This window comes from Mobula hypostoma, chromosome 8 (genome assembly GCF_963921235.1).
Source record: "Mobula hypostoma chromosome 8, sMobHyp1.1, whole genome shotgun sequence".
Classification (NCBI taxonomy): Eukaryota; Metazoa; Chordata; class Chondrichthyes; order Myliobatiformes; family Myliobatidae; genus Mobula; species Mobula hypostoma.
The window spans coordinates 111,874,747-111,892,634 of NC_086104.1; the positions used below are offsets into that span (position 1 = coordinate 111,874,747).

At 41.8% G+C, this 17,888-nt stretch overlaps 1 long non-coding RNA gene across 5 annotated transcripts in view; it reads right to left on the bottom strand.

Annotated features, from left to right (window-relative positions):
- Positions 1 to 17,888, bottom strand: part of LOC134350848 (uncharacterized) — a 265,808-nt gene that overhangs the window by 201,904 nt on the left and 46,016 nt on the right. The window contains exon 4 of one of the 5 annotated variants that reach the window (XR_010018998.1): positions 2,856 to 3,631. The exons of 3 other annotated variants lie outside the window; for them this stretch is intronic. This is a non-coding gene — a long non-coding RNA (uncharacterized LOC134350848). Of the gene's footprint in view, positions 1 to 2,855; positions 3,705 to 17,888 lie in introns of those variants that run through there. One more of the 5 variants, XR_010018999.1, reaches the window with a different exon arrangement.

Below are 17,888 nucleotides of genomic sequence, written 5' to 3' on the forward strand. Positions count from 1 at the left end.
TTCCTTAAATGCATCTATTTTAATGCGAGGAGCATTGTAAGAAAGGTGAATGAGCTTAGAGCATGGATTGATACCTGGAAATATGATGTTGTAGTTAATAGTGAAACATGGTTGCAGGAGAGGTGTGATTGGCAACTAAATATTCCTGGATTTCGTTGCTTCAGGTGTGATAGAATTGGTGGGGCAAGAGGGAGAGGTGGTGCATTGCTTGTCAGAGAAAATATAACAGTGGTGCCCTAGCAGGATAGATTAGAGGACTCACCGAGGGAGGCTATTTGGGTGGAATTGAGAAATGGGAAATTTCTGTAAAAGGGCTGGATGGTTTGGAATTTGTAAAATGTGTGCAAGATAGTTTTTTGCAGCAATACATAGAGCTACCAATTAGAGAAGGGGCAGTGTTGGATCTCCCGTCAGGGAATGAGATAGGGCAGGTGACGGAGGTATATGTTGAGGAGCACTTCGGGTCCGGTGATCACAATACCATTAGTTTCAATATAATTATGGAGAAGGATAGGACTGGACCCAGGGTTGAGATTTTTGATTGGAGAAAGGCTAACTCTGAGAAGATGCGAAAGGATTTAGAAGAAGTGGATTGGGACAATTTGTTTTATGGGAGGGATGTAATAGAGAAATGGAGTCATTTAAAGGTGAAATTTTGAGGTCCGGGATCTTTATGTTCCTGTTAGGTTGAAAGGAAAGGTTAAAAGTTTGAGAAAGCCATGGTTTTCAAGGGATATTGGAAACTTGGTTCAGAAAAAGAGAGGGATCTACAATAAACATAGGCAGCTTGGAGTAAACGAGGTGCTTGAGGAATATAAAGAATGTAAAAAGAATCTTAAGAAAGAAATTAGAAAAGCTAAAAGAAGATATGAGGCTGCTTTGGCAAGTAAGGAGAAAATAAATCCAAAGCGTTTATACAGTTATATTAATAGCAAAAGGATAGTGAGTCCCTTACAGAATCAGAGTGGACAGCTATGTGCGGAGCCAAAAGAGATGGGGGAGATTTTGAACAATTTCTTTTCTTCGGTATTCACTAAAGAGAAGGATATTGAATTGTGAAAGGTAAAGGAAACAAGAAGGGTAGTTATGGAAAGTATGATGATTAAAGAACAGGAAGTACTGGCGCTTTTAAGGAATATAAAAGTGGATAAGTCTCCCGGTCCAGACAGGATATTCCCTTGGACCTTGAGGGAAATTAGTGTGGAAATACCAGGGGCTCGGACAGAAATATTTCAAATGTCATTGGAAACGGGGATGGTGCTGGAGGATTGGCATATTGTTCATGTTGTTCCATTGTTTAAAAAGGGTTCTAAGAGTAAACCAAGCAATTATCGGCCTGTGAGTTTGACGTCAGTGGTGGGTAAATTGATGGAGAGTATTCTGAGAGATGATATATATGATTATCTGGATAGACAGGGTCTAATTAGGAACAGTCAATATGGATTTGTGCATGGAAGGTCATGTTTGACATACCTTTTTGAAATTTTTGAAGAGGTTATTAGGAAAGTTGAAAAGGGTAAAGCAGTGGATGTTGTCTATATGGACTTCAGTAAGGCCTTTGACAAGGTTCCATACAGAAGGTTAGTTATGAAGGTTCAATCATTAGGCATTAATATCAAAGTAGTAAAATGGATTCAGCAGTGGCTGGATGGGCAATGCTAGAGAGTGGTGGTGGATAACTGTTTGTCAAATTGGAGGACGGTGTGTAGCAGTGTGCCTCAGGGATTTGTACTGGGTCCAACGTTGTTTCTCAAATATATTAATGATCTGGATGATGGTGTGGTAAATTGGATTAGTAAGTATGCATATAATACTAAGATAGGTGGAGTTGTCGAAAATGAAGTAGGTTTTCAAAGATTGCAGAGAGATTTAGACCATTTAGAAGAGTGGGCTGAAAGATGGCAGATGGAGTTTAATGCTGATAAATGTGAGGTGCTATATTTTGGTAGGACTAATCAAAATGGGACATACATGGTAAATGGTAGGGCATTGAAGAATGCAGTAGAACAGAGGGATCTATGAATAATGGTGCATAGTTCCCTGAAGGTGGAATCTCATGTGGATAGGGTGGTGAAGAAAGCTTCTGGTATGCTGGCTTTTATAAATCAGAGAATTGATTATAGGAGTTGGGATGTAACGTTGAAATTGTATAAGGCATTGGTAAGGCCAAATTTGGAGTACTGTGTACAGTTCTGGTCACTGAATTATAGGAAAGATGTCAATAAAATTGAGAGAGTACAGAGGAGATTTACTAGAATGTTGCCTGGGGTTTCATCTCCTAAGTTACAGAGAAAGGTTGAACGAGTTAGGTCTTTATTCTTTGGAGCGTAGAAGGTTGAGGGCGAACTTGATAGAGGTATTTAAAATTATGAAGGGGATAGATAGAGTTGACATGGATAGGCTTTTTGCATTCAGGGTGGGGGAGATTCAAACAAGAGGACATGAGTTGAGAGTTAAAGGGCAAAGGTTTAAGGGTAACATGAGGGGGAACTTCCTTACTCAGTGAGTTGTAGCTGTGTGGAACGAGTTTCCAGCAGAGTGGTTGAGGCAGGTTCGATGTTGTCATTTAAAGTTAAATTGGATAGATATATGGATAGGAAAGGAATAGAGGGTTATGGGCTGAGTGCAGGTCAGTGGGACTAGGTAAGTGTTCGGCACGGACTAGAAGGGCCAAGATGGCCTGTTTCCACACTGTAATTGTTATATGGCTATATGTTATACATTATATGCATTGACATGCTAGGGAGATCAGTGTGGAATGTATTGATATGCAAGGGAGATCAGTGTGGAATGTATTGATATGCTCGGGAGATCAGTGTGGAATGTTTTGAAACGCTTTAGAAATATGTGTCGAATGTACTAATATGCTAGGAAGATCAGTGTCGAATATTTTGATATGCCAGGGAAATGGGTGTCGAATGTATTGCTATGCCAGGGAGTTCAGTGTGGTATTCATTGATATGCTAGGGAAATCAGCGTGGAATGTATTGATATGTAATGGAGATCAGTGTCCAATGTATTGATATTAGATTAGATTAAATTATGAGGACATGCAGTCCTCTTTTATTGTCATTTAGTAATGCATGCATTAAGAAATTATACAATTTGTTCCTCCAAAATGATATCACAGAAACACAAGACAAACCAAGACTAAAAAAACTGACAAAAACCATATAATTATAACATACAGTTACAACAGTGCAAGCAATATCGTAATTTGATAGAAGAACAGACCATGGGCACGTTAAAAAGTCTCAAAGTCTCTTGAAAGTCCCATCATCTCACGCAGATGGTTGAAGGAAGAAAACTCTTCCTGTCATGAGCTTCCAGTGCTGCAAACTTGCCAAGGCAGCCTCCTGAAAGTACCCGACCACAGTCTGACTCCAAGTCCATCCGAAAACTTCGAGCCTCCGACCAGCTCTCCTACACCGAGCACCATCTCTGCTGAGCACTTCGACCCCGGCCCCAGCAATAAGCAATAGGCAAAGCCGAGGATTTGGGACCTTCCCCTCTGGAGATTCTCGATCGCACAGTAGCAGCAGCAGTGAAGCAGGCATTTCAGAAGTTGCTCCAGATGTTCCTCCATGCTTCTCACAGCTGTCTCCATCAAATCAGGATTGTGCACGGCATCCTAGTTCACAGATACGATATCAATTCGGAGTGGCCACGCGCACTGCGTCACATAACCATCTTCTCCTCCCCTCCTAGGGACATTAGAGTCAAATGTATTGATCTGCTCGGGAGATTAGTGTCGAATGTATTGATTTGCCAGGGAGATCAGTGTGGAATGTATTGATATGCTCGGGAGATCAGAATTGAATGTACTGATATGCTAGGGAGATCAGTGTCGAATGCATTGATACGCTAGGGAGATCAGTATCAAACATATTGAGATGCTCGGGGGATCAGTGTGGAATGTACTGATATGCAAGGGAGATGAGTGTGGAATACATTGATATGTTCAGGAGATCAATGTGAAATGTATTGATTTGGTCGGGAGATCAGTGTCGAATGTATTGATATGCTAGGGAGGTCAGTGTGGAATGCATTGAAGTGCTCGGGAGATCAGTGTGGAATATATTGATATGCCAAGGAGATCAGTGTAGAATGTATTGATATGCTAGGCAGGTCAGTGTGGAATGTAGCAATATGCTATGGGAGATCAGTGGTGAATGTATTGATATGCTAGGGAGATAGGTGTCGAATGTATTGATATGCCAGGAATTTCAGTGTGGACTGTCTTGATATGATAGGGATATCTGTGTCAAATGTCTTGATATGCTAGGGAGATCAGTGTGGAAAGTTTTGATATGCTACGGAGATCAGTGTCAACTGTATTGATATGCTGGGGAGATCAGTTTCGAATGCATTCACATGCTAGGGGGATCAGTGTGGAATGTATAAAAAAGCCAGGGTGATCAGTGTGGAATGTATCGAAAAGCTAGGGTGATCAGGGTGGAATGTATCGATATGCTAGGGAGATTACTGTGGAGTATATTGATATGCTATGGAGATCAGTGTTGAATGTATTGATTTGCTAGGGAGATCAATGTGGACTCTATCAATATGCTAGGGAGATCAGTGCCAAATGTATTGATATGCCAGGGGTGTCAGTGTGGACTGTCTTGATATGACAGGGATATCTGTGTCGAATGTCTTGACATGCTAGGGAGATCAGTGAGAAATGTATTGATATGACTGGGAGATCAGTGTAGAATGTTTTGATATGCTAGGGAGATCAGTGTGGAATGTATTGATATGACAGGTAAATCAGTGTGGAATGTATCGATAAGCTAGGGTGATCTGTGGAATGTATCGATATGCTAGGGAGATTACCGTGGAATATATTGACATGCTATGGAGATCAGTGCGGAATGTATTGATACGCTAGGGAGATATGTGCCTAATGTATTGATATGCCAGGAATTTCAGTGTGGACTGTCTTGATATGATAGCAATATCTGTGTCGAATGTCTTGATATGCTAGGGAGATTAGTGTGGAAAGTTTTGGTATGCTACAGAGATCAGTGTCAAATGTATTGATATGCTGGGGAGATCAGTTTCGAATGCATTCACATGCTAGGGAGATCAGTGTGGAATGTATCGAAAAGCTAGGGTGATTAGTGTGGAATGTATCGAAAAGCTAGGGTGATCAGTGTGGAATGTATCAATATGCCAGGAAGATCACTGTGGAATCTACCGATATGCAAGGGAGATCAGTGTGCAATGTTTTGATATGCTAGGGAGATCAGTGTCGAATGTATTGATATGCTCGGAAGATCAATGTGGAATCTATCGATATGCAAGGGAGATCAGTGTCGAATGTACTGATACGCTAGGGAGATCAGTGTGGAATGTATTGATATGCCAGAGATATCAGTGTGGAATCTATTCATATTCTGGGAGATCAGTTTAGAATGCATTGGTATGCTAGGGCGATCAGTTTGGATTGTATTGATATGCTGGGGGATCAGTGTGGAATGTATTGATATGCGAGGGAGATCAGTGTCGACTGTATTGGTCTATGAGGGAGATCGCTGTGGAATACATTGATGTTCCAGGGATATCAGTGTAGAATGTATTTATATGCTCGGGTGATCAGTCTGGAATGTATTGATATGCCAGGAAGATCGATGTGGAATGTATTGACATGCTGGGGAAATCAGTGTGGCATCTATTGATATCTAGGGAGATCAGTTTTGAATGTGTTGATGTGCTTGGGAGATATGTGTGGAATGTATTATTGATAAGGTTTGGAGATCAGTGTCGAATATATTTATATTATGGGGAGATCAGTTTGGAATGTATTGATATGCTAGGGAGATCAGTGTGGGATGTATTGATACACTCGGGAAATCTGTGTGGTATGTATTGATATTGCAGGGAGATCAGTGTTGAATATATTGATATGCAAGCGAGATCAGTGTGGAATGTATTAATATGCCAGGGAGATCAGTGTGGAATGTATGGATATGCCAGGAAGATCAGTGTGGAATGTATTGATATGGTCGGGAGATCACTGTGGAATGTATTAATATGCTATAGGAGATCAGTGTTGAATTTATTGATATGCTAGGGAGATATGTGTCAAATGTATTGATATGCCATGCAGCATCTCCAAGTTTGCGGATGACACAAAGCTGGGTGGCAGTGTTAGCAGTGAGGAGGATGCTAAGAGGATGCAGGGTGACTTGGATAGGTTGGGTGAGTGGGCAAACTCATGGCAGATGCAATTTAATGTGGATAAATGTGAAGTTATCCACTTTGGTGGCAAAAATAGGAAAACAGATTATTATCTGAATGGTGGCCGATTAGGAAAAGGGGAGGTGCAACAAGACCTGGGTGTCATTATACACCAGTCATTGAAAGTGGGCATGCAGGTACAGCAGGCGGTGAAAAAGGCGAACGGTATGCTGGCATTTATAGCGAGAGGATTCGAGTACAGGAGCAGGGAGGTACTACTGCAGTTGTACAAGGCCTTGGTGAGACCACACCTGGAGTATTGTGTGCAGTTTTGGTCCCCTAATCTGAGGAAAGACATCTTTGCCATAGAGGGAGTACAAAGAAGGTTCACCAGATTGATTCCTGGGATGGCAGGTCTTTCATATGAAGAAAGACTGGATGAACTGGGCTTGTACTCGTTGGAATTTAGAAGATTGAGGGGGGATCTGATTGAAACGTATAAGATCCTAAAGGGATTGGACAGGCTAGATGCGGGAAGATTGTTCCCGATGTTGGGGAGGTCTAGAACGAGGGGTCACAGTTTGAGGATAGAGGGGAAGCCTTTTAGGACCGAGGTTAGGAAAAACTTCTTCACACAGAGAGTGGTGAATCTGTGGAATTCTCTGCCACAGCAAACTGTTGAGGCCAGTTCATTAGCTATGTTTAAAAGGAAGTTAGATATGGCCCTTGTGGCTACAGGGGTCAGGGGGTATGGAGGGAAGGCTGGGTTCTGAGTTGGATGATCAGCCATGATCATAATAAATGGCGGTGCAGGCTCGAAGGGCCGAATGGCCTACTCCTGCACCTATTTTCTATGTTTCTATGATATGCTAGGGAGATCAGTGTGGAAAGTTCTGATATGCTACGCAGGTCAGTGTCAACTGTATTGATATGCTGGGGATATCAGTGTCGAACGCATTCACATGCTATGGACATCAGTGTGGAATGCATTGATATGCTCGGGAGATCATATGGAATGTATAGATATGCCAGGGAGATCAGTGTGGAATGTACTGATATTCCAGGGATATGAGTTTTGAATGCATTGGTATGCTAGGGAGATCAGTGTGGAATGTATTGATATGCGATGGAGATCAGTGTGGAACGTATTGATATGCTCAGGAGATCTTTGTGGAATGTATTGATATGCCAGGGAGATCAGTGTCGAAAGTATTGATATTCTGGGGTGATCAGTGTGGATTGTATTGATATGCTAGGGAGATCTGTGTGGAATGTATTGTCTGCTGGGGGAATCAATGTGGAATCTCTTGATCTAGGGAGATCAGTGTCGACTCTATTGATATGCTAGGGACATCAGTGTCGAAAGTATTGATATGCTTTGGAGATCAGTGTTAAATGTATTTATATTATGGGGAGATCAGTGTGGAGTGTATTGATATGCTAGGGAGATTAGTTTGGAATGTATAGATATGCCAGGGAGATCCGTGTGGAATGTATTGATATGCTAGGGCATTCCTTGGTAAAGTAGAAGGTAGTGTTGAGTCCCTTAAATAGCATTAATATGGATAAGTCCCCAGGGCCTGATGGGATGTCTCCTAGGTTATTGAGAGATGCAAGAGAAGAGATTGCTTGTTCTTTGACCAATATCTTTGTATCCTGACTTGCCACAGGCAAATTCTCAGAGCAGTAGCGAGTAACTACTTCTGTTCCAGTGTTCAAGAAGGGAATTAGGGATTTTTTGCCTTGAACAGCGTGGAAAGTATAGGCCTGTTAGTCTCATGTCAGTGGTTGGGAAGTTCTTGGAGAGAATTCTTCTGGGTAAGTTCCGTGAGCATTTGGAAAACTAATTCTGGAGAACCAGCATGACTTTGTGCGGGACAAGTCATGTTTGACTAAGTAGATTGAGTTTGTTGACGATGTGATTGTGAGGGTAATTGATGAAGGTAGATTTATGGATATTGCTCACATGGATTTTAGTAAAGTGTTTGAAAAAGTCCCTCATGGGAGGCTCATCCAGAAGATTAACTGTATGGGATCAATTGCGAATTAGCCTCTTGGATTCAGAACTGGCTTGCCAATAGAGACAGAGGGTAGAGATCTAAGGGACTTATTCTAGCTGGAGGTCTGTGATTAGTAGTGTGTACAGGGACCTGTACTGGGACCTCTACTGTTTGTGATGTATATAAATGATCTGGATTAAAATGTTAATTGATTGGTCAGTAAGTTTGCAGGTGAAACAAAGATGGTTGTGTTGTGGATAGTGTAGCAGACTGGCAAAGAATACAGCAAGTTGTCAATCATTTACAGATTTGGGCAGAGAAAAGGCAGTTGGAGTTTAACCCAGTGAAATGTAAACTGTTGCATCTTGGTAGGTCAAATGTAAAGAGATGGTATGCTGTTCAAGGCAAAACTTTCACAGTGTTGATGAGCAGAGGGTTCTTGGGGTCCAAGTTCATAGCTTCTTGAAAGTGGCTACACAGGTTGATATGATGGCTTTTGGAATGCTCGCCTTTGTTAGTCGAGGCAGTGAATTCAAATGTCAGGAAGTTTTGTTGCAGCTTTATAAAACTCTAGTTAGGCTGCATGTTGAGTTTTGCATACAGTTCTGGTCACCGCATTATAGGAAGGATGTCAAGGCTTTGGAGACGCCGTGGGAGAGGTTTACGAGAATGTAATCTGAATTAGAGGGCTTGTGCTATCAAGAGATTGGATACACATGCAGTGTTTTCTCTGGAGCGGTGGAGGCTGATGGAAGGTATGATGGAGGTTTATAAGATTATGAGAGGCATAGACAGAGTAGACAGACAATAACTTTTCCCAAGGGTTGAAATGTCGAATACCATAGGGCATACACTTATGATGAGAGGGAGTAATTTTAAAGATGTGAGGGACAAGTTTTACACAGAGAGATGGTAGTGGCTGGAATGTGCTGCCTAGGGTGGTGGTTGAGGCAGATACAGTAGAGATTTCTAAGATTGTTAGTGAGGCACATGAATGTGAGGAAAATGGAAGGACATGGACACCATGTAGACATAAGAGTGGTGCAAGTTATGAAGTTGACAATCAACTCCTGTGATTTGTTGACTTTGAGGAAGAAGTTATTTTTCTGGCACCAGCCCTCGAGCTCCTCCACCTCCTCTCTGTAGTTTGTTTCATCGTTGCTAGTGGCGAGCCTCACAGCTGCTATGTCATTGTCGGACTTGACAATGCGACTACTCGGGTGTTTGTCCATGCAGTCAAGTGTGGACGGAGTGTACTGCAATAGGCTCAGCACACAGCTTTGGTGGGGTTGGGGCACCTGTATTGAGGAGCATAGAGTGGGAAGGGCAGTTGTGCATCCTATCTGGAAGTCCAACACCCAGTTGCATAGAGGTGTATTTAGACCGAGGAGAGGAGGTTGTCATGTATTGCAAAACAACACATTCCATGACATATATCGAGTGATATTAAACCTGATTCTGATTCTGACCACAATCTATTACTATCCATCATCATCCCATATAAAGTCATAGAGTTATAGAAAAGTACAGCACACAAACAGGCCCCTTGGCCCATCTAGTCCAAACTGAACCATTTAAAACTGCCTACTCCCATTGACCTGCAGCAGGACCACAGCCCTCCTTACACTTACCATTCATGTACCTATCCAAACTTCTCTGAAAAGTTGAAATCGAGCTTGCATGTACCACTTGTGCTGGCAGCGCATTTCACACTCTCATGACCCTTAAAGTTTTACCCTTCACCCATGACCTCTGTTTGTAGTCCCACTCAACCTCAGTGAAAAACCCTGCTTGCATTTCCCCTATCTATACCATATAACAATTACAGCACGGAAACAGGCCATCTCGGCCCTTCTAGTCCGTGCCGAACACTTACTCTCACCTAGTCCCACCGACTTGCACTCAGCCCATAACCCTCCATTCCTTTCCTGTCCATATATCTATCCAATTTAACTTTAAACGATAACATCGAACCTGCCTCAACCACTTCTGCTGGAAGCTCGTTCCACACAGCTACCACTCTCTGAGTAAAGAAGTTCCCCCTCATGTTACCCCTAAACTTTTGCCCTTTAACTCTCAACTCATGTCCTCTTGTTTGAATCTCCCCCACTCTCAATGGAAAAAGCCTATCCATGTCAACTCTATCTATCCCCCTCATAATTTTAAACACCTCTATCAAGTCAGCCTCAACCTTCTACGCTCCAAAGAATAAAGACCTAACTTGTTCAACATTTCTCTGTAACTTAGGAGATGAAACCCAGGCAACATTTTAGTAAACCTCCTCTGTACTCTCTCAATTTTATTGACATCTTTCCTATAATTCGCTGACCAGAACTATAAACAGTACTCCAAATTTGGCCTCACCAATGCCTTATACAATTTCAACGTTACATCCCAACTCCCATACTCAATGCTCTGATTAATAAGGGCCAGCATACCAAAAGCTTTCTTCACCACCCTATCTACATGAGATTCCACCTTCAGCGAACCATGCACCATTATTCCTAGATCCCTCTGTTCTACAGTATTCTTCAATGCCCTACCATTTACCATGTATGTCCTACTTTGATTAGTCCTACCAAAATGTAGCACCTCACATTTTTCAGCATTAAACTCCATCTGCCATCTTTCTGCCCACTCTTCTAACTGGCCTAAATCTCTGCATGCTTTGAAAACCTGCTTCATTATCCACAACGCCACCTATCTTAGTATCATCTGCATACTTACTAATCCAATTTACCACTCCATCATCCAGATCATTAATATATATGACAAATAGCATTGGACCCAGTGCAGATCCCTGAGGCACACCGCTACACACTGATCTCCAATCTGACAAACAGTTATCCACCACTACTCTCTGGCGTCTCCCATCCAGCCACTGCTGAATCCATTATACTACTTCAATATTAATGCTTAACGATTGAACCTTCCCAACTAACCTTCTGTGTGGAACCTAACCCTAACCCTGAAGTTCATATAGACAACATCCACCGCCTTACCCTCGTCAAATTTCCTCGTAACCTCATCAAAAAATTCAAAAAGATTTGTCAAACATGACCTTCCACTCACAAATCCATGTTGACTGTTCCTAATCAGACACTGTCTATCCAGATAATCATATATACCATCTCTCAGAATACTTCCTATCAATTTACCCACCACTGATGTCAAACTCACAGGCCAATAATTGCTAGGTTTACTCTTAGAACCCTTCTTAAACAATGGAAGCACATAAGCAATACGCCAATCCTCCGGCACCATCCCCGTTTCTAATGACATTTGAAATATTTTTGTCACAGCCCCTGCTATTTCCACACTAACTTCCCTCAAGGTCCGAGGGAATATCTTGTCTGGACCCGGAGACTTATCCACTTTTATATTCCTTAAAAGCATCAGTACTTCCTCTTCTTTAATTGTCATACTTTCCATAACTACCTTTCTTGTTTCCTTTACCTTACACAATTCAATATCCTTCTCCTTAGTGAATACCGAAGAAAAGAAATTGTTCAAAATCTCTCCCATCTCTTTTGGCTCCGCACATAGCCGTCCACTCTGATTCTCTAAGGGACCAATTTTATCCCTCAATATCCTTTTGCTATTAATATAACTGTATAAACCCTTTGGATTTATTTTCACCTTATTTGCCAAAGCTGCCTTGTATCTTCTTTTAGCTTTTCTAATTTCTTTCTTAAGATTCTTTTTACATTTTTTATATTCCTTCAGCACCTCATTAACTCCAAGCTGCCTATATTTATTGTAGATCCCTCTCTTTTTCCGAACCAAGTTTCCAATATCCCTTGAAAACCATGGCTCTCTCAAACTTTTAACCTTTCCTTTCAACCTAACAGGAACATAAAGATCCTGTACCCTCAAAATTTCACCTTTAAATGACCTCGATTTCTCTATTACATCCTTCCCATAAAACAAATTGTCCCAATCCACTCCTCCTAAATCCTCATAATTTTGCATACCGCTATCAAATCTCCTCTCAATCTTCTATGTTCCAAGGAACAAAGCCCTAATCTATTCAATCTTTCCTTATAACTCAGGTCCTCCAGTCCCAGCAACATCCTTGTAAATTTTCTCTGTACTCTTTCAACCTTATTTACGTCTATTGGGACCGTGCACAATTCTGATTTGATGGAGACAGACGTGAGAAGCACAGAGGAACATCAGGAGAAATTTCTGAAATGCCCAATTCACTGCCGCTGCAACTGTGCGACCTAGAATCTCCGGAGGGTAGGCCCCAAATCTTCGGCTTTGTCTGTTGCTGGCGGCTGTGGCTGGGGTTTCAGCGCTCGGCAGAGATGGTGCTCGGTGTCGGAGGGCTGGTCGGAGGCTCGAAGTTTTCAGACGACTCAGTCGGACGACTGTGGTCGGGTGCTTCCAGGATGCTGCATTGGCAAGTTTGCGGCACTGGAAACTGATGGCAGGGAGAGTTTTCTTCCTTCTCCCGTCTGTGTGAGATCATGGGACTTTCAAGAGACTTTGAACTATTTTACCATGCCCATGGCCTGTTCTTCATCAAGTTACGGTATTGCTTGCACTGTTGTAACTATATGTTATAATTATGTGGTTTTTGTCAGTTTTTCAGTCTTGGTCTGTCTTGTGTTTCTGTGATATCACATCGGAGGAACATTGTATCATTTCTTAATGCATGCATTTCTAAATGACAATAAAAGAGGACTGCGTGTCCTCATAATCTAATAATCTAATCTAATCTTTCCTGTAGTTAGGTGACCAACACTGTACACAATAATCCAAGCTGGGCCTCGCCAATGTCTTATACAACTCAAACACAACATCCCATCTCCTGTACTCAATACTTGTGGGACATCTGCAGCACATTCCGGTTCCGGTGACGTCATCGTCCAGATTGGCAGTTTAAATCAATAGCTCCTCCGGAAAAATGCATATATTGCCCCGTTAATCCATCTTTCGAAAAAAAGATATTTTCAGATCTTTTGAAAATATCTGAATTGATAATGGGGGCAAGAATGGGGAAAAAGAATGGAGATAAAAAAAAGCATCACTGCGGAGCCTATGGACAAGTGAGGTGCAATGCGCGGTTCTCTTACCCAAACACATGCTAGCGAGGCTGACGATGAGCCTCGTTCAGGCGAAATGGCAAATATGATAAAAATTCTGGAAGAGATACGAGGATTTCAAAAAGATATAAAACAGCAACTCAATGATATCAAGTCAGAGCTCGCCAACGTCAGTCAAAAAATAGCGGTGGCAGAGACTCGAATTGAGAAGGCGGAAGATCGCGTGCAAAACGTGGAACGGATACTAAGTAAGACGATAAAAATATTAAATCAACAAGAAAGTAAACTGATGGACCAGGAGGGAAGATCGCGACGGAAAAGTATCAGGATATACAATGTTCCCGAAGGAGCGGAGGGTTTGTCTATGATGGAGTTTGTAGGAAAGTTGCTGCGGGACGCGCTGGAGATTCTCTCCACTATGGAGCTTGAAACTGAGAGGGTGCATCGTGCGCTCGTCCTGAGGCCTACTGGAGACAGAGAAGTTAAGCCATGCTCAGTAGTAATTAGATTCCTTGATACAATACCAAGGCAGAGATTCTACAAAGGGCCTGGAGTAAGAAGAGGGTGTTTTTGGATGGGAAATTAATATATTTCGATCAAGATTACCCCCCTGGCGGTCCTGCAGAAACATAAAGAGTACTCTGCAGTAAAGCAAGTATTAAAGCAAGGAAAGATTAGATCCCGAACTCAGTACCCTGCTGAACTGCAGGTGTTTTATGAAGATGGTATACAACTGTATCAGACAGTGGAAGAGGTGACTACAGACATGAAGAACAGAGGGCTGCCCGTCAGCGTGATCAAACAGAGGGAAAGCCTGGCTGAGCAGTTATCCCGAGCTGCTTGGGAAATAGTAAGAGAACTGAGAAAGCAGGGGACGGGAGCCAAGGTGGGCGAGAGAATATCAGGAAGAGACCGTGAGTTTTCCGAAAACGGCCCTCACCCCCTCCAGAAGAGCCATAAGGTTTGGTTAACTTTAAAAATGTTGATAAGGTAAACGGAAGCAAAAATAGACGGTGCTATACCTATTTCAAGAAATACTTATTATAATGTGGATTTTATATTACTCATTTTTTTTATTCATTCATTCATTCCTCTTTCTCCAGCTAAATGAGAATATATATATTGGAGGAATACACAGGGAAATCTTTTCTGTGTAATGGATATAGACTTGTTCACTTACTTTTATGTGTACAGTAATGGGGGCCCCCAACTCACAGGGAGGAGGGGCTATACCCCACCGCTAGATTTTTCCTCTAGCTCAACCCAGGGTCATCTACTAGACACCTCAGCCTTGGAATCACACCTTCGTTGCCTATATTAAACTTCATACATTAAAACAAAATGGGAGAAGGAAGGAGGGATAATTATATCTGAGGAAGAATGGACAATAACATGGAGGTATCAATGGAAATGTACCAGTTCACAGAAATGGAGGGAGTGCGGATGGAAAAACTTGATAAGATATTTTAGTACACCCTCTCAGAAATCCAATTATGATAGTAACCTCCCTGTTTGCTGGAGAAATTGTGGAAATCAAAATGCAAACCATTATCATATTTTCTGGGAATGCCCCATTATCAAAGACTATTGGAGTGGGATACACAATGCCCTACAAGATATTTTTAAATGTGAAATACTCTTAGAAAGTAAGACTATATATTTTGGGTATGTACCTCAATAATGGTTGAAAAGAGATAAATATTTAATGAATATACTGCTGGTGGCTGGTAAAAAGACTCTTACCAGGAAATGGTTATCACAGGAGTGCCCAACTTTAAATGTATGGATGGAAATTACAATGGACATTTACAAAATGGAGAAGATAACAGCATCTGTTAATCATAAGCTGGAACAATTTGATTCATACTGGGAAAAATGGTTTAACTACATAACAACTCCTAGACCTGATTTTATTCTCACAAATCAATATGTTGTAAAAAACAAATCACTCCCTACTTGTACATAGTTTTCTTCTTCTGCTTGTTCTTTCTTTCCTCTCTTTCCTGTAGGTGTATACCTCAGATAAATATTATGTGGAGATTTGTGGCAAATACGATTATTTGATATATATGTACAATATCTGAAACACATCTTATGGAAATGTTTGATGATGAACTTCAATAAAAAAATAAATTACAAATAAAACAGAAACTTTTTACACCCCAAACCAGACTCAAGGGCTCTTTGTCAATCTGTGCATATTTTTTTTTCTGCAGCGGGAAGGGAATATGATGCAAAGGCTATGGGGCTTAATTTCCACATGTGACAGACCTGCACCTATACCATAAGATGAGGCATCACACGCAAGCTTCACTGGATGATGTGGAACATAATGTGTGAGTGCAGTGCCTGATGTCTCCATTTCCTTTGTCTTTTGGAAAGCTACCTCACACTGCTTTGTCCATTGCCATTTCTTCCTGATCTTCCCAATTTCTTCCATTGTCACAACAGTGGGGTGGGAACAAGTGCAGAGAGACAGAGGGGTGTAAAATGAGGGTAGAAGCAAAAAGTAGTAAGGTGAAAAGTAAAAGTGGCAGGCCGGCAAATCCAGGGCAAAAATCAAAAAGGGCCACTTTTCAACATAATTGTATAAGGGCTAAGAGTGTTGTAAAAGCGAGCCTGAAGGCTTTGTGTGTCAATGCAAGGAGCATTCATAACAAGGTGGATGAATTAAAAGTGCAGATTGCTATTAATGAATATGATATAGTTGGGATCACAGAGACATGGCTCCAGGGTGACCAAGGATGGGAGCTCAACATTCAGGGATATTCAATATTCAGGAGGGATAGACATGAAAGAAAAGGAGGTGGGGTAGCATTGCTGGTTAGAGGGGAGATTAACGCAATTGAAAGGAAGGACATTAACCGGGAGGATGTGGAATCGATATGGGTAGAGCCGCATAACACAAAGGGGCAGAAAACGCTGGCGGGAGTTGTGTACAGGCCACCTAACAGTAGTCGTGAGGTTGGGGATGGTATTGAACAGGAAATTAGAAATGCGTGCAATAAAGAAACAGCAGTGATAATGGGTGACTTCAATCTACATATAGATTGAGTGAACCAAATTGGGTGCTGAGGAAGACGATTTCTTGGAATGCATGCGGGATGTTTTTTGAACCAACGTGTCGAGGAACCAACCAGAGAGCAGGCTATTCTAGACTGGGTATTGAGCAATGAGGAAGGGTTAATTAGCAATCTTGTCGTGAGAGGCCCCTTGGGTAACAGTGACCATAATGTGGTGGAATTCTTCATTAAGATGGAGAGTGACATAGTTAATTCAGAAAAAAAAGGTTCTGAACTTAAAGAAGGGTAACTTTGAGGTATGAGATGTGAATTAGCTAAGATAGACTGGCAAATGACACTTAAAGGGTTGACGGTGGATATGCAATGGGAAGCATTTAAAGATCGCATGGATGAACTACAACAATTGTTCATCCCAGTTTGGCAAAAGAATAAATCAGGGAAGGTAGTGCACCCGTGGCTGACAAGGGAAATTAGGGATAGTATCAATTCCAAAGAAGAAGCATACAAATTAGCCAGAAAAAGTGGCTCACCTGAGGACTGGGAGAAATTCAGAGTTCAGCAGAGGAGGACAAAGGGCTTAATTAGGAAAGGGAAAAAAGATTATGAGAGAAAACTGGCAGGGAACATAAAAACTGACTGTAAAAGCTTTTATAGATATGTGAAAAGAAAAAGATTGGTTAAGACAAATGTAGGTCCCCTACAGACAGAAACAGGTGAATTGATTATGGGGAGCAAGGACATGGCAGACCAATTGAATAACTACTTTGGTTCTGTCTTCACTAAGGAGAACATAAATAATCTTCCGGAAATAGTAGGGGACAGAGGGTCCAGTGAGATGGAGGAACTGAGGGAAATACATGTTAGTAGGGAAGTGGTGTTAGGTAAATTGAAGGGATTAAAGGCAGATAAATCCCCAGGGCCAGATGGTCTGCATCCCAGAGTGCTTAAGGAAGTAGCCAAGAAATAGTGGATGCATTAGTGATAATTTTTCAAAACACTTTAGATTCTGGACTAGCTCCTGAGGATTGGAGGGTGGCTAATGTAACCCCACTTTTTAAAAAGGAGGGAGAGAGAAACCAGGGAATTATAGACCGGTTAGCCTAACATCGGTGGTGGGGAAAATGCTAGAGTCAGTTATCAAAGATGTGATAACAGCACATTTGGAAAGCGGCGAAATCATTGGACAAAGTCAGCATGGATTTGTGAAAGGAAAATCATGTCTGACGAATCTCATAGAATTTTTTGAGGATGTAACTAGGAGGGTGGATAGGGGAGAACCAGTGGATGTGGTATATTTGGATTTTCAAAAGGCTTTTGACAAGGTCCCACACAGGAGATTAGTGTGCAAACTTAAAGCACATGGTATTAGGGGTAAGGTATCGATGTGGATAGAGAATTGGTTGGCAGACAGGAAGCAAAGAGTGGGAATAAACGGGACCTTTTCAGAATGGCAGGCAGTGAGCAGTGGGGTACCGCAAGGCTCAGTGCTGGGACCCCAGTTGTTTACAATATATATTAATGACTTAGATGAGGGAATTAAATGCAGCATCTCCAAGTTTGCGGATGACACGAAGCTGGGCGGCAGTGTTAGCTGTGAGGAGGATGCTCAGAGGATGCAGGGTGACTTGGAG